This window comes from Schistosoma mansoni, chromosome 3 (genome assembly GCF_000237925.1).
Source record: "Schistosoma mansoni strain Puerto Rico chromosome 3, complete genome".
NCBI classification, from domain to species: domain Eukaryota; kingdom Metazoa; phylum Platyhelminthes; class Trematoda; order Strigeidida; family Schistosomatidae; genus Schistosoma; species Schistosoma mansoni.
Genome location: NC_031497.1, coordinates 15,573,167 through 15,592,451, shown reverse-complemented (window position 1 = coordinate 15,592,451; position 19,285 = coordinate 15,573,167).

The window sequence follows — 19,285 nt, the reverse complement described above, 5'->3', positions numbered from 1 at the left end:
GGACCAGATTGCCAGACGAAACGTTGGATTTACTTCAAATTCATTCGATGAGATTTTACAAATATATATTATTCCTATTTAATGTCTTACATCAACTCGGCGCCCAAATACTGTGAAACTATTCGCTCTAATTTGGACGAAAGTTCTTATATAAATCATACATATTGATTAAAAAAAGACAACAACAACCACAACCACAGAAAAACAACAGTTCTAGAGTATACTTTCTATTGAACACATGATATAATATTTAAAGCTAGTAACATATTAAGCTTTTTTGTAAACAAAAACAATAATGATTATAAATAAAAATAGGTAACTAAGATACAGTTGATTTTTTTATTATATGGTCACGTACACATATTTAATTGAATACTAAGAGGATACTATCCATACTAAACTATTATCCTATTGTATTCAGTACTAAACTCATTTAAAACAAAAATACAAGATAGAATTAATAATCATCATAAGAATACCCTTTAGTGGTTTTAAAGGATTTACAATTGATTTCAATGCTATTTAAATAGATATAAATTGTCTTCCGTTTTATTCTGTCATATTCTTTTCAATATTCAATGTAAGTATGTATGTATCCAATAGTGTTTTGTATTTATTTGAATGTTAGGATGGATGATTATCCACTTATTCTTCCCATTGTCCTTATCAGGTCAACTAATAGGTCATTATTTTGAAAATGAAAATAAATTCATACTGGACATGTGTACAACATCAGATGTGATAGATAATGTTTCTCTTTTTTTTCTTGCCCAATATATTGCCCTAAAAATTCACTTATTTTATCTGCTCAGTTTAATCCAACCATACTACATCTCTGCAATACATATATATACATATATATCTATATAATTTCTCTCTCTTTTCTTCTCTTTCATTCTTTCTGCTTCATATGTTCTAACCAGTCAGTTTTATTCAACTGAAGTAAACACTTTGAGAAAACCTCTACCTGTAATTTTCCTACCCTCATTAAAACGGAATAATAATAATATTTTTTTTATATTTTAAACTGACTGTACAAATAGAAATATTTCTATAAAAATTGTTTTTAGTCATCAGATAAAATAGATTGGGGACTAACATTCCAACTATCCAGTGAAAGTTTTACTGGTGAACTTTGTAAAACAAAGTGATAGGTATTATTAGCAGAAACTATGCCCCGTGTATAATGCTATAATTGAATATAAATACTGGTTAAATTGTTAGAAAACTTATTTTCATCACTATTTGATATCAGCTTGGAAGGATACTCGTTGTAAACCAAAGAAAACTGGATAAATAATCTTTGTTAGCGAATGTATATACATGATACTATACAGACTATATTGTCTAGTTTACATGGTTACTTCGTTGATATCATTCCATGATGATGATTGATTTCAAGTTTTCTGATCTGCTCTAACTTAAAATTTTGAGTATTATCGCACAGAGGCTTCTAACAAATCAATGACTCTTTCATAAACATTAACATTTATTGGATCTGGATACTGTTGTTCTCGGATGCAAGATAAACTTAATATTATATAACTTCTCTGACTATGATTTCAGTAAACAGTAATTCAACTTAGTATATGAATAGTAGTTGTTTTATTGTTATGTGTAAGTCTGATAAGCGAATGTCTTTGGAACCTAACTGTTTGTCAAAATATATCTTATTTAGTTTAATGATCATATTACGAATTAGATTTATAAAGTCTAGCTAACCAGTGATACTATATACTAAGGTATTAACTGACATCTATATACCGGTTAATATACAATTTGTCTTATCGCTACTATTAATAAATTTTTAGGGGAATTTTGAGAGAGAAAATTTACTTCCCTAGTTCACTGATTTAAAAAAAAGTGTTTAGTGACTTTCAGATTATTTGCGTAATGTATTTGGCATTTTCTTTTTGATGATAAAAAGCTATTTAATGTTTTATAGAGCAAATTTATAAAAGTTCAAAAGCATACCTTTTGAAACTATTATATAATAGATTCACTTAGTATTACTTGTTTGAATCTTCCAATTGATGTTTAGGACTGCAAATGATCAGTTTCCTATTGGCATATGTGCATACTGTGCGTATTGCCTCGATATTACCTTAATTCACACGCATTATAAGCAAAGATGGATAGTGGCAAGCAGTGGAATCCAGGATGCGCCTTTCCTCCTATTTGGGACTCGCCAATGAGAGACTGACTAGTTGCAGTCCTAAACATCAATGAGAAGATTCAAACAAACAATACAAAATGAATTGAAACTTCACCCCATTGCACAAGCAAGTGGCTATCAGGACTCAGTAGCTGAGTAGATAACGCGATGGCGTTTGAAGCAAACGGTACTGGGTTCGAGTCACAGATTGAACATCAACTCTGAGATGCAGGTACATCTATCGAACGAGTCCCAAATAGTGCGAAAAGCGCGTCGTGGATTCCACTGCTAGCCACTATCCATCTTTGTTTATTATATAATAGGCTGTATTATAGTTGCTATTGACTGAATTGTCACTAAAAATATCAGCAATGAAAATAATTATAAGACAAAATCCAGACGAAAGTGATATTCATAGTTTAGTGCAATTAATAATATCATCATAAACCATTTAGTTATTTCCGTTTTCTTTCAAATTGTGCATGCCTGCTATTATGTTTTATGGTGTTTCTATAATTTTCTCAAACATTCAACTGGTTTTCATAATCAACCGACTGCTTAAATAGTAATCGTGGCAACTTGATTTCTAGAAAAAATCCCACGAACTCACAACAAACTGATACATGGATTTCAACCATATTTAGAATGAGAAGGATATCATCGATCACATTGAGTAATTGTTGAGCTATATCACGATTTAACTTATATTGACTGAAAATATTAAACATCTCGATTCAGTAATCTGAAGATATTGTGCTCACAGTGACCCCTGAGGGTACTGGTTTCGAACACTAACAAAAATTGCTATGGATTCACAAACTGGAATGAAACAGCTCTTTGATGATCCCCAATCAGTTTTAACTCTCCAATTAAAGTCATTCAGTGAAGAATCTTGAAGTTAGCCCACACTGATGAATCAGAATATTAAAGCACACAACTTTAATACATAAAAATACTTAATTAATGTTATCAATATGTCACAGTTTCTTCTTTTATTTACTGTACAAACCACTACTTTACATTAGATCCCTCGTAGTTACCTAATTTTATCATGGTGAATATTATTATCCTTTAATTTGTATATATATATATATATATATATATATATAGTTTGGTAGGGAAGGTAGTTTTAACGGAATCCTTGATAATATTTTCTCTTTCTCTACTTTTTACCGCCTAAAAAAATTATAATATTATCTTCAAAGTTGAAATCATGAGTCAGTTGAAGCTAGACCACCATGGAAAACCTGGAAGCACTGGACGGCCACTTCGTCCCATTGTGGGACTCCTCAGCAGTGCTCATCCACGATCCCGCCTCGCGAGATTCGAACCCAGGACCTACCAGTCTGCTGAGGAGTCCCCCAACAGTAGGAAACGGCCGTCCAGTGCTTCCAGGTTTTCGATAGTGGTCTAGCTTCAATTGACTTATGATTTCAACTTTGAAAATACTGCAATCTCCACAAAACCCCTTCTGTTTATATTGTTATCATTGTTCAGAAACCGTTAATTTGCTTTTCATCTGTCATTTATTGATTATGCAATTTATGAGTAGAGAAAAACTTTTTCAAAATTGTATTTCACTAAAATATATACATTATGTTTCTTTTCTGTCACCAGTGTACATCTGTGTTACTTATTTTTTTCCAGAATTATCTCTGAAGTAAACTGGTCTAGATAGTTCCTATTATAATACTTTGTATAAGGAATACTTTAAATTTATTACAGACCAAACAATTAATGACTTTAATTAAAACTATTCACAGTTACTATAAAATTGATTTGATTTGTAAAATCTGTTATTTTTTTCTTGTTTCCATTTTAATTATTTAATTTGATAAAGAATAATACTTCACCAATAATAATGTGGTGTGTTACTGATATCCACAAATATAAGTAGTATGTATCATCAATAGAAAGTGACTGGTGTGGAAACGAAAGAACAATGAAGTCTGAGACGATTGATTGAAATTTAGCAGAAGGAACAGTTACGTTTGAGACAATTGATTGAAATTTTGTAATTAAGTATTTACTGTATTGTTCTCAGATTATGCTAAGATGTTCTGTAATTTGGTGTTGAAATACATCTTATTGTTCCCACTTGTGTTCTCATTCACCACAATAGGACTACTTTGCTTTATGTAACAAAGGATCAATTCAAAGTATTAGAATGACGGCTTAGAGTTTATGACTTTCAAATATTAATTGCTTATTGGAATATTCGAACAGCATTTCCCTATTTACTGTAAAATGTCGTCAACAACTCTCAAATTGAAAGTGTAATTTGTCAATGACAACAATAACTTGTCTAAAACGGTAAAGTAGTGTGTTAATTTAACTCTCTAGACGTTCAATATTATTCCATTTAGTGAATACAAAAAATAACAACAACATTCATACAGGGTTCAATATCATAGACAGAGTATTGGTAAAACCTCCAAGACTACTACTATATTCAGTAAGCTCAACAGAGTTGATAACTTCTACAAATACACATCATATATTTGATTGTTTTTCTATGAACGATAATTACGATTGTAATGTGTTCCTCTCAACTGAATTGGATTAGTGAGAATATTGTGGTTAAATCTATCACTACCTGTATCACACATTATTGCCATAGCTTAAAATTAGTTTATCCATTTTATTTCCAATTGTATAAAACTCTAGAGTTACTTTATGCAAACACACATATAATATTTAAAAAAAATTAGAATCTGACCACTATAATCAACAGAATAAAATGAATATAGTCTTTTTCAGAAGTGAATATGGACTGAAGGGTTGAAGAAAACTTGAGACCACTTTCTCTGTATTTTAATTTGGGACTAGTTAGCAGTGTACATACACTAGACCTTCATCCGTCATAATGAACACAATACCACTGAGTTAATAAGTCATGATTCATTAGTGCAGAGTTTTCAATTGAACTGATTTATCAGAGTAACACCGTTAAGAAACATTATCATTTTTAATTTGATTTAGTTAACATGTTATGATCTTTTATTAGAACTTCACAATATCTATCTGAAAACCAGTCAGTGGTAAATAAACATTTAATAATTGTTTAGAATACAATCATTCTCAAGATTTCTTATCCAGTTTAAAACACCTTCCATACAACAAAATATCATAGGTAGATTTAAATTAACATCACTTCATTACAACAAACCATTTAATAGGATATATGAAAGTACTGTAATTGATATACCATACAAAAATATGGTGAAACATTTAACTTATATAGATATAATTCCAAAGCCACTCGTTTAATTCTTTTCCTAATTAGCTGTTTATAAATCTTCATAAACGTATTCATTAAAATGCACATAGTTTTTAACATATAATCACCTGGATTTCCATTTATTGTAACAAAGGTATGATTAGCTATATATTAACAATTTTATATAGTTGAGATCATAAGTCAATTGAAGCTAGACCACCATGGAAAACCGGGAAGTACTGGACGGCCATTTCGTCTTATTGTGGGACTCCTCAGCAGTGCGCATTCACGGTCCCGCCCCGCGAGATTCGAACCCAGGACCTATCAGTCTCACAGGCGAGCATATATTAGTAGTCATAATATTAGTAGTAGTATATTTGAACATACAAATAATGGCCTATAAATACTGTAAATTAGAATGTTGAAAAATACATAAAACATATTCATCCTGACATATTTTCTTCAATTAAATTAATGTATACACTGTATATTCATCTTTGCAATATGAAAAAACCGTGTTATAGATACTAACGATTAGAATGACAATTTCGGTAAATGGAATAATGGAAATTGTATTGATAAATCTAAGATGACACATTCACCTAGTCGATCAATAAAATAATAACAATTTCAATAATGCTAAATTGCGAAAAATGAGTAAATTATGAGAGAAACAACAAAAAAACTGAATGAAAAGGAAATCGTTAGAAATTTATTTGCATGATAGATGAAGTTAATCTATTCCATTCAAATGAAAACAAAAAAAGTGTTCTCATTTCAGGAAAGCTTTGTTCATATCAATATTTGTTTATGAAATAAAATGATAATACAAAAAATGAGTACGTGACTATAGAATGAAAAGGGTTAGAAATTAAAAGAATGCAAATTCATTAAACTATTGTAACATTTTTTTTCCCTTTTCTCTTCCTTTTACGTTGACAATTCTTCGAAAATATAAAAAAAAATCAAACAAACAAAACAAACTAAATAGCGAAAAAAAATTAATAAACAACAGATCAAAGCATGAAAATTTATTAGTCGGTAAACTTAGTTAAAATAGACAATTTGAAAAGGAGTATTTTTCTAATTTTAATTACTTACTTACGCCTGTTACTCACAATGGAGCATAAGCCGCCTACCAGTATTCTCCAACACACACTGTCATGGGCATTCCTTTCTAATTCTATCCAACTTTTGTTCATTCATCTCATGTATGTCTCCATTTATCGGCGTCATATGTTCTTCGGTCTTCCTCCCCTCCTTTGACTTACAGGACTCCATGTGAGGGCTTGTCTTGTGACGCAGTTGTGTAATTTCCTCAATATGTGTCCTATCCACTTCCAGTGCTTCTTCCTGATTTCTTCCTCCACTGGATGGAATCTGGTTTGTTCTCTCCCACAGTAGCTTGTTGCTGATAGTGTCTGGCCAACGGGTCCGTAGTATTTTGCGTAGACAGCTGTTACTAAACACTTGTATCTTCTGGATGATGACTTTCGTAGTTCTCGACGTCTCCGTCCTATATAGTAGTTTTTTAAACATTTTAATTCTATAAAGCATTATGAGTAAATAATGACTATCTAATAAACACTAAGATAGGTAAATATGATTGAAATAATTTTATATTAAGTGCAAGGATGATATGACTAATTAGTAGTTTGAATTATGATCTATTAATTATCAGGGACAGAAATAAATAAATAAAACGAAGGGGTCTACATATTATTCAGTGATCAACAAAATTTTCCCAAATCTGGATATTTTCTACTTAATTAATATTAGAAGGGGTTTTTGTGGATATTATAATGGTTTTTTAATAGTTGATATCATGAGTCAATTAATGTTGGACCACCGTAGAAAACCTGGAAGCACTGAACAGCCGTTTCCTACTGTTGTGTGACTCCTCAGTAGTACGCATCCACGATCCCACCTCATGAGGTCAAGCGTTCACGCACGAAACTGATAGGTCCTGCGTTCGAATCTCGCGAGGCGGGATCGTGGATGCGCACTACTTGAGGAGTCCCACAATAAGACGAAAAGTCCGACTAGTGCTGCCAGGTTTTCCAAGGTAGTCTAGCTTTAATTACTACAATCTCCACAAAAACCCCTTTTGCAAATACGTTATGCATAATTTATGTATTCTTTATCTAAACTATCAAAAAAGATTGTTCAGAATTACTTTGTAATAATTGAAAATTAATTGACTTAATTATTTATTAAATAAACTTTAATATGTAGTTTTTCTTTTTTAGCCATCATCAATAATAAATAGAGATAAAATAGTGAAATATAAATTGATTGAGTAAAATTCTAATTTCACTTTTTAAAAAAAGGATATTTAATTAATTTTCTGATAAATGGATGTGCTAATAAACATACAATATTAATAAAGGATATATAATTCTTTATTATCAGAAGGGGGTTTTGTGGAGATTTTAGTATTATTTTTTAGTTGAAATCATGAGTTAATTGAAGCTAAACCACCATGGAAAACCTGCAAGCAATGGACGGCCGTTTCATCCTATTGTGGAACTCCTCAGCAGTGCGCATCCACGATCCGGCCTCGCGAGATTCGAACTCAGGACCTATCAGTCTCGTGCGCGAGCACCTAAACACTAGACCACTGAGCCGGTGTTAATGTCTAAGTTCAACCAATCCATGATGTTGAGCAACCATTCACCAATGTCTTTAGTGAGTTGATATCTCCCAACAGACCTGGTTGAACTCCAATGGTTACTGCTTCTCACTAGAACTCCAGGAAATACCTCATGGAGACTTGTAGGTCCTGGGTTTTAATCTCGTGAGGCCAGGTAGTGAGTGCGCATTGCTGACGAGTCCCACAATAGAACGAAACGGCCGTCCAGTACTTCCAGGTTTTCAATGGTGGTCTAGCTTCAACTGACTCATCATCTCAACTATATATAATTCTTTATTGTTAATATTCTAAATTATATTTGAACAGTTTCTATGTTGGTATATTTTTATATTTATGATTGAGTACCTGGATATTGTCTGTTGATATGAGTTGTGATAATTTTTTGGATTGAGGCTGACTAAATATGAATCGTAGATTCTAGTGTTACATGTATATATATATATATACGATTGTACAGCTTTAAAAATCATCTGGCTAAAGACTATTCATTCTATGGATCGATAGCTTGATTTCTGAAATTTTTGATGGATATACCTACGTATACAAAATAAACGATTCTAAAATAGACTCACATTGTAAAGTAATATAATAGTCAATTGGTAAATTGTTTGGATAAGTGACAAAATGCTATGAAATATTATCACAGACATCAAAGGTTGATCTTAATTTTTAAAAAAATTCACTGAAGTCAAGAAAGCATCAGACAACTGCTTCCTCCTTAGAAGTACCCATTCATGAACCTACTGTTAGAGATTGAGCTCTGAACCTTTAGATTTCACATCAAGCGCTTAGCCCTTACACCATTTAGCTGAACTTCAGTGGTGTAACTTGAATCAGTCCATGATATCACTCAGCTAACTTTGAAAATAATTAGTAAGTAACTATATCATTTCCCTACTGTTAATGACTTTCCTATAGAACAATGGGAATTCATTTCTGTAATAATTAGTTTGTTATGAAAAGAGATTTTAAATGAAAGAAGGAACATCCACATATTTTTATAACGATTTGGACTAAATCCTTGGAGATATTAACTTCAGATGACTATTTTATAGTATTCACATATTATGTCTGTTGAAAAATTTGGACTAATGATCATAGAATTTTAATATTGCAAACTTTAGGACACAGTGACTATATGCTCATAAAAAGTATCCTTCATTTACGATAATACACTAATCCTAGATTGATTGTACATTTTAAACAGTAGTAGAGGAATGTTCATTAGTAACAATCCGCGGTAAAAAAAAATCATAGTAACATAAAAATTCCAACTTCCATCGATTAACAGCTGGATAAATGTAGACTATCGTGGTCAAAATTATTCAAGATAGTGCAACTTGAGTAGATCAGCTTAGGTATTTATTGGAAAGATTATGTATTTATTCACAGAAATAGCTGTGGATACTGTTTAGGTCTGCCTATAGGTATTAAACTTAAAACTTCGACAGTCTGTTCATTCTGAACAGTTTTTCTTTAGGATTATTTAACAGAGATTATAAAAAAAGATATGTTAAACTGTTCTCTGTTTAAATTCACATAGTATTGTTTGTTTGAATCTTCCAATTGATGTTTAAGGACTACAACGGGTCAGTCTCTTATCCATCTTTGCTTATAATGCTTGTGAATTAAGGCTATATCGAGGCAATACGCACATTATGCACATATGCCAATAAGAGACTGACTAGTTGCAGTCCTAAACATCAATGAGAAGATTCAAACAAACAATACAAAATGAATTGAAACTTCACCCCATTGCACAAGCAAGTGGCTATCAGGACTCAGTAGCTGAGTAGATAACGCGATGGCGTTTGAAGCAAACGGTACTGGGTCCGAGTCACAGAGTGAACATCAATTCTGAGAAGCAGGTACATCCAGTTGACGAGTCCCAAATGGGACGAAACGCGCGTCCTGGATCCTACTGCTAGCCACTATGTAACTTTGCTTATAATGTTCTCTGTTTATATCATGAACATGTTTAAGGCAAATCAGTTGGTTATAATTTAATTTTTTTTAAAAATGTTTCCATAAGTTTTAGCTTGTCAAAAACAAATAGAAATGGGGTAAATATTTTCCATTTAACATACATACAAAAAATAGTGATGAAGATAAATACAATATACTAATTTTCATAGTAAAATTACCTATTAAAAATTTGATACTGGTAGGTAGGTATTTTTAGAGAACTGGTTTCTAATCCTTTATTCTAGCCCTTCTCTCTTAATCTATACATATTTTATCAACAATTTATTCAGACATTCAGATACATTTATACGTGTTTTAGTCTAGTTATTTTTTGTTTTATTCAAATGTTTAAATCAATTCACTATAATGAATATAACAAACGATCCGTGACATGAGAACGGTCTAACATTGAATACAAGTACTTAATGTGTCTGAATGAAATCAACCAAATCAAATCATTGTCTGATTTATAATAGGTTATATATATAACGAGAAAGAGAGAGTAGTTTATGTACGAAGATAAGTTGTATAGTTTTTGATGAACTATATGACATAAACGACTCAGTAGAACACTGATTATTTAATTTAAATGTTGAATATATATAGACTTTGATCACAAGTGAAAAGAAACATCAGTTGTATTACTGAGAAAATCTCACAATAATTATGAGCTTCAAACAGAACTACTAGCAAGCTGAAAACGGCCTGAATAATTATCCTATATTTACAAAAATGACGCCATTCTGTTCATCATTAGTAGAAGGTATGTTTCACAATTTCTTCTGTGTTAGCTAAAAAACAACATGAAAAACCGCATTTATGTATAACTCAATGATCCATATTACAGTAAGCAAAATGGTTCGTGATCACAGTGCACAAATAAAAAATTATGCACAATTATATTCAGCTAATCGATAAAGGGACAATTAATTATAGATTATTTCGCAAGTAAATATTAAATTCACCTATAAATTTTACATTTCATAATTTTTATTAAAACCATTTCATGAATTCGTATCTGCTCCCTGCTTGATGTAGTATTTGGATTCATGTAACCCTTTGTTAATGATAAAATTTTATAATAAAGCTTACAATATTTCAGTGAATTTTTTGTTTTATAAGAATTTAACTGAAAGAATATTTTATATCGTTGAGATCATGAGTCAATTGAAGCTGGATCACCATGGAAAACCTGGAAGCACTGGACGGCCGTTTCGTCCTATTGTGAGACTTCACATCAGTGCGCATCCACGATCCCGCCTAGCGAGATTTGACTATATATAAACTATATATAAATAACTAAATACATATTATATATATATATATATATATTTAAAAATTGTGCATAAACGTTTCTAAATAATGATTAACTATTATTCATATTCATACGTAAATGTTTGTGATCATTCCAAGTCCTATGATATCACTTTCTATCCCTTAATATATTTAACAATATAAATACTATTGTAAGTTCATGAATTTAATATCAGAAGAAGGATTTTGTGGTGATTATAGTAATTTTATATAGTTGAGATCATGAGTCAATTGAATTTAGACTATCATGGAAAGCTTGAAGGCACTGGACAGCTGTTTCGTCCTGGTTTCGAATCTCTCGAGGTAGGATTGTGAATTCACATTGCATGAGGAGTCCCACAATAGGACGAAACAACTGTCCAGTGCTTCCAGGTTTTCCATAGTAGTCTAGCTTCATTTGACTCATGATCTCAATTATTAAAATTAATTCAATGAACACAATAAAATTTATAATAAAATTTTAAGAAATTCGTATTAAAATTTCTCTGAATTTCCCCCTTTTTTGTAAAATATTCATTTAAATATTTAATAAAATAAAATGAAATAGAAAAGAGATAAAAGATTCTCCTAAATTTATTGAACAATTTCACTAAATAGTCAATTACTTACTTACTTACGCCTGTTACCCCTCGTCGAGGAACATAGAGCGCTCACCAGCATTCTCCATCCAACTCTGTCCTGAGCCTTCCTTTCCAGTTCTTTCCAGTTGCTATTCATCCTTTTCATATCGGCTTCTATTTCTTGGCGTAGTGTGTTCTCTGGCCTTCCTCTTTTCCACTTCCTTTCCGGATTCCAAGTTAGGGATTGAGTCGTGATGCACATTGGTGATTTCCTTAATGTATGCCCGATTCACTTCCAACGTCTTTTACTAATTTCCTCTTCAGCTGGAAGCTGGTTTGTCCTCTCCCATAAAACGCTGTTGCTCATAGTATCCGGCCAATGAATGTTGAGTATTTTGCGTAGACAACTGTTTATAAATACTTGTACCTTCCTGATGATGGTCGTAGTAGTTCTCCACGTTTCAGCTCCATACAATAGGACTGTCTTGACGTTCGTATTAAAGATTCTGGACTTGAAATTGGTTGAGAGTTGTTTTGAGTTCCATATTTTCTTCAATTGTAGAAATGCTGCCCTTGCTTTGCCAATCCTCGCCTTTACACATGCATCCGATCCTCCTTGATTATCAACGATGCTCCCCGTGTACTTGAATAATTCCACCTCTTCCAGAGTTTCGCCATCAAGTGTGATTGGCTGGTGTTCTCCGTGTTGCATTTGAGAATCTTGCTTTTTCCTTTGTGAATGTGAAGGCCTATCGATGCGGAGGCTGCTGCTACATTTGCTGTCTTCATCTGCATTTGTTCGTGTGTATGAGAGAGGAGGGCTAGGTCATCTGCGAAGTCCAAATCATCTAATTTATTCTGAGAAGTCCATTATATTCCGTATTTCCCTTCAGATGTCGAATTCTTCACAATCCAGTCAATCACCAGAAGGAAGAGGAATGGGGAGAGTAGACAGCCTTGTCTGACTCCGGTCTTTACTGGAAATGCATCTGTCAGCTGTCCTCCATGCATGACTTTGCACTGTAGTCCATCGTATGAGTTTTGGATAATGTTGACAATCTTTTCAGGAACTCCATAGTGTCGAAGAAGTTTCCATAATATTCTCCTGTCCACGCTGTCAAACGCCTTCTCATAGTCGATGAAGTTGACGTATTGTGATGAGTTCCACTCAACTGATTGTTCAACAATGATCCGTAGTGTCGCAATCTGGTCTGTGCACGACCGATCCTTACGGAATCCAGCCTGATGATCCCTAAGTTCGGCGTCTACTGAGTCTTTCATCCGATTCAGCAGCACTCTGTTGAAAACTTTTCCTGGTACTGATAACAAACTGATGCCTCTGTAGTTCTCACATTTGCTCAGATCTCCTTTCTTTGGTATCTTGATGAGATATCCTTCTTTCCAGTCCGTTAGCACTTGTTCCTCTTCCCAAATCTTCTTGAATAGAAGGTGAAGCATATTTGCAGTTATTTCAATGTCTGACTTCAGTGCTTCTGCTGGTATATTGTCAGGTCCTGCCGCCTTCCCACTTTTGATTTGTCTGATGGCCATCTTGACTTCTTCGATCGTTGGTGGAGTGACATCTATTGGAAGGTCTGTGTGGGCTGCTTCGATGTTCGGTGGGGTCAATGGGGCTGGTCTGTTCAGCAGTTCCTCGAAGTATTCTGCCCATCTTTTCCTCTGTTCTTGAATCTCAGTGATTGTCTTTCCTTCTTTGTCCTTGACTGGTCTCTCTGGTTTGCTATATCTCCCTGCCAATTTCTTCGTTGTATCATATAGTTGTTTCATATTGCCTTCTCTTGCAGCTTTTTCCGCCGCCGTTGCTCCCATGTTCTCCCATGTATTTCTGCTTGTCGGCTTTAATGCTTTTCTTCACTTCCCTGTTTGCTTCTGCGTAGTCTGCTTGTGCTTTGACTTTCTCTGCTCGTGTTCGGCTGTTGTTAATTGCTAGTTTCTTGTTCTTCCCTTCTTGAATTTTGTCCAGGGTTCCCATAGAGATGCATTCCTTGTGATGATGCTTTTTAGGACCAAGAACCTCCTGACACGTTGAAGTTAGTGCTTCTTTTATCCCTTTCCAGTTGTCCTCCAAAGTAGTTTCTTGTTCTTTCAGTAGATCCTGTAGATCCTGGAACCTGTTGTTGAGAGTTATCTTGGATTCATGGAGCTTGTCAGTATCTCGAAGGAAGGCTGTATTGAACCTTTGTAGTGCTGTTTGTCCAGTTGTCCAGTGTTTCTTTAGCTTCAGTCTCATCTTGGCCACAACCAGGTGGTGATCTGAAGCTATGTCAGCTCCTCTCCGGGTTCTCACATCTTCCATTGATCTTCGGAATTTTTGTTGATACAGATGTGATCTATCTGGTTCTCTGTGGTGTGGTCCGGTGAGATCCATGTAGCTTTGTGTATGCGTTTGTGTGGGAATGTTGTGCCGCCTATAACCAATTTGTTGAATGCACATAGGTTTGCAAGCCTCTCCCCATTTTCATTTCTCTTTCCTAGTCCATGTCGTCCAATTACATCTTCATATCCTGTGTTGTCCACTCCAACTTTAGCATTTAGATCTCCCATCAGGATGGTGAGGTCCTTTCGTGAGCACTTCGCTATAATTGATTGCAGCCTTGAGTAGAACTGATCTTTATCATCGTCGTTGCTATCATTGTTGGGTGCATAACATTGGATAACGTTCATTGCGATCCCCTCCTTCTTTGTTCTGAATGATGCTTTGATTATCCTGGGTCCATGAGATTCCCATCCCACAAGTGCATTTCGTGCTTCTTTGGACAGCATTAGAGCAACTCCCTGAGTGTGTGGAGCATTTTCCCCTTCGTGACCGAAGTACAGCAGCATCTATCCTGTACCTAGCCTTTGTTGTCTAGATTGTGTCCAATGGGTTTCGCTGATTCCGAGTACTGCCAAGTTGTATCTCCTCATTTCCATTGCTATTTGGCTGGTCTTTCCTGTCTCCCACATTGTCCGGACGTTCCATGTACCTATAAAGAGTGTTGCTCTGGTTGTTAGAAGGTGCATCGGTCTCGTGACTTCCGAAGAATTTCGGCTTTCATCATGAGACGTCATAATTATTCCTTCAACTCCTAGGGCAGAGTTTAAATGGTTTGAATTATTTTTTCTGGTTAGCGTTTTTTTAGCGAGTTAGCTTTTCTACGGGATGGGGTCGCTAACCCGGGCTTGGGACCGGCAGTAACTCTAGAAGTGCTACAGGCGGAGTTAAATAGTCAATTAGATAATAATAATTTTGAATATTATTAAAACAAAAAAATTGGGGGAAGAATAAAACTGGACTAAATAAATAGGAAGACTTATTTCAGTAATCTTTTCAATAAACACATACAATGAAAAAACAATGAATTTATCAGCTTTAATGATTTTCGAGAAAAAACAACATTCCAATCATTTATTCGAATAAATATGTACAAAGAAAATTTTGTTTGAAGTGAAAAACATTCAGAAGAGGGTTTGTGGAGATTTCAGTATTTTCATAGTTGAAATCATGAGTCAATTGAGATATCAACTCACTGAAGACAATTAGTGAACGATTGCTCAACTTCGTGGATTGGTTGAAGTTAGATATTAATACCGTTGGACGACGGCCAGCTCAATGGTCTAGAGGTCAAGTGCCCGCACGAGAGAGCGGTAGGTCCTGGGTTCTAATCTCGAGAGGCGGGATCGTGGATGCACACTTCTGAAAGGTCCCACACTAGGACGAAACGGCCTTCTAGAGCTTCGAGGTTTTCTACGATGGTCTAGCTTCAATTGACTCGGGATTTCAACTATGAAAAACGGTCGATTATGTAAAAATGATTTAGTATCTTGAGTAGAATAATAGTATATTAATCAATATGAAGACGGTGGATCTGATGCAGATGTGAAGGCGTAGATCGGTGAAGCAACAGCACCATATTTACAACTGAAGAACATATGAAACTCAAAACAATTGTCTCTCAAACAACACCAATATCAGAATTTTCAATACAAATGCCAAGACAGTTCTAATATATGGAGCGGAGACGTGGAGAACTATGAAAACGATCATCCAGAAGATACAAGTGTTTAGTAACAGCTGTCTACGCAAAATACTACGGACCCGTTGGCCAGACACTATCAGCAACAAGCTACTGTGGGAGAGAACAAACCAGATTCCATCCAGTGGAGGAAGAAATCAGGAAGAAGCACTGGAAGTGGATAGGACACATATTGAGGAAATTACACAACTGCGTCACAAGGCATGCTTTCACATGGAGCCCTGTAGGTCAAAGGAGAGGAGGAAGATCAAAGAACACATTACACCGATAAATGGAGACATACATGAGATGAATGAACAAAAATTGGATAGAACTAGAAAGGAATGCCCATGACAGTGTGTGTTAGAAAATGCTGGTCGGTGGCCTATTTTCCATTGTGAGTAACAGGCGTAAGTAAGTAATGTTAATCAATAGCTGACCAGTTGATTCGAATGAATCCATCAATTTGTTTCTGAATATTTTCAAAAATTTTCATTTTTTCAATGTGAACCAATATGTCTCGATTATTTAATTAAAGAAACCGCTGAGGAGTCCCATACCAGGACGAAACGGTTATCCAGTACTTCTAGGTTTTCAATTGTAATCTAGCTTTGATCGACTCATGAATTCAATTATGAAAAGGTTTTTAATTGTTATTATCAATCCTATATTATGTGATTAAAGATAAAATACTAATAATAATGGTGAGTTAATATAAGTTTAAATTTTATAACCGACAATAAGACATTGAATTAGTTATCTCAATATCCATTAATTCACTGAGAATTGTAGTGATTTTGAAAAATATTTTTATATATCAATAAAAAGTGTGAAAAAAAGATGAAAAGCGACCTATGACATATATTTTATCATAGGATATCACTTATCATATTCAAAGTGTAACAAATAGTAATTATCAAAACATTCAAACAAATAGCACAAACAGCGGTGTATGTTACTTATATCAATAGACATAATTAGTATGTATGGAACGCCTGGAGGTAGAAGGTTGAGAAGATGAAATCAGAGTGAACGGGAACAGAAAGTAATTGCAATAACAATGAAGGAATGGTGAAGATTGAGATAATTGATTGAGAATTTGCAAATGAAGTATTTAATATATGGTTTTTACAATTTAAGAATGAAATCAGTGATTTTGTGTTAAGCAATAAATTAATTGTCCACACCTGACTTCTCGTTCATTACAATAATACAAACATTGACCGTTTAAACATCAGTTATTCAGGTTATATAAAAAAAAAATGTAATGATGAAAAAGGGCTTGAGGTTGAATATTAAAAGTTAGAAATTTTTAAACTGCAGTTTGTTTTGCACCAATCAGATAGATTTGCTAATACTTCAGTTTCAGAATGGGGATTTATAGAGATTGTAGTAATTTTAAGAGTTGAACTAATAAATCAATCTAAGCTGGACCACCACTGAAAACCTGGAAATACTGGACAGCCGTTTCGTCCTAGTATGGGACTCCTCAGTAGTGCTTTCAGGTTTTCAATGGTTGTATAGCTTAGATCGACTCATAAATTCAACTATTAAAATGGCTTGATTTATATTGAATTGGAAAGCACATGCTATCTGTCATCTTACATTGAAAAAAAATAATCTATTGTGCGCTGAATGTCTATCTTTGAAATACATAGTCCTTAATTACTTTCTGCTTTAGCACAGAGAATTCACTAGTTTGTGAAAAAAGCCAATGTGCTTTTGATTAGGAGTGTCGGGGTAGAAACTTGTAGCATTTAACTCATCATAAAATATTTTTGCGAAATTTATTCATTCATTTTACTTTCGACACATATATTTGTCGCATTCAATTTATACATTTGACTTGTTTAGTTCCTCAATTCCAACTTTCGGTTTTATTCAGACCGTTGAATATTTGATTTTATTTATAGACTCCGAGTGACATTTATAACAAGATTCATCTCTGTAATGTATTTTGATAGTGTAATAAGAAGACGAAGAATAACGGAACTAACCTCTTATTGAAACAGAGGCTTAAATCAGTCATTAACAAGACGTATTACACAGCAAATGTTATTATCAAGGAAAAAACAAAGTCCATGCTTCACCAAAAACCTAGAAGACACGTAAACAATTGCGTCGCATCTCACTGTGTTTGCCAGTTTAAATATATGAAACCACACAAAAATAGGGACAAGTAATGATGATCTCTAAATTAGGGTGTCTCAGCATGTACCTAAATGGTTGCAAAATCAAATAAACCAAATGACCTAATAAGAGTAGATGATAAACATCTATCATCCTCTGTTGCTAAACATGTAGTTGGAACAGGTTATAAGATTGGTTTTAACACGGCTTTGTGCGGTTGTACAAAAGTATTAAAGAGCTTATACTAAGGTTTACTAAAGCCTTAGCCATACGAAAATTCAAAATTTATATAGTCCAAAACAATTTATTTTCACTTTAAACCTAAGCTGGTAATATTAGTTTGTTATCCAGAGTGATGAGTTTCACATTGTTTTTCAAATAATTTACTTTATTATCTTAGTTGAAAGCGTGATTCAGTTGAAGCTGGATCACCATGGAAAACCTGGAAGCACTTGATGGCCGTTTTATCCTATCAAGGGACTCCTCGGCAATACGCACCCACGATTCCGCCTCGCGAGATTCGAACCCAGAACCTATCAGTCTCGCGCTAGAGCTTAGTTTCCTTTTACTCTAGATTTGTCTAATCGACCTTTAATTTTTGTACAGAAATGTTCTTAAAATGTATATATGTGATCAGATTGTTCAAAATGTACTAGGCTAATGTATCACATAGTTCTGATGATTTTCTTCTTATTACGCTATCCAAATTTATCAAAGGGATAAATTGCTTTAAATCTATAATGTAATGTAAAAGATAAACTTATAACAGGTCTTCAATTAGATACTATATAAATTAACTAATTAGGTTTTTGAAACTCATTTTTATTTCGGTTTAGGTTTGTAAACTTGTTGATCTGTATCTTCTTTATTCAAAGTCTGTGAATTAGGATTCAACATAAAGTTTTATTACATTGTTGTCAAAGCATCGAATTGTGCGCGTGATCACACAAATATATATATAAATGAATGAAGCATGAAGAGATAAATAAAAAAAGAATAGAAATTAAGGTATTTCTGAAAGGCCAAAATTAAAAAGTGGACAGGAAAAAACAGAGATAAGCTCTACTCACCTATTCATCCATAATCCCAATTTATTGATGATTCTTATTTACAGCCTAAACATCAATTGAGGAATAGTATCAAAATGTTTTGTTTTTCCTTTTAAAGAAAAAGTCAAATAATAGAATGGAAGAAGGTTGAAAATAAATTTCTTATACAATGTAAAAGGAATCTTATCATATTATCTTGTAGTTGATCAGTGAAGCAGATGTA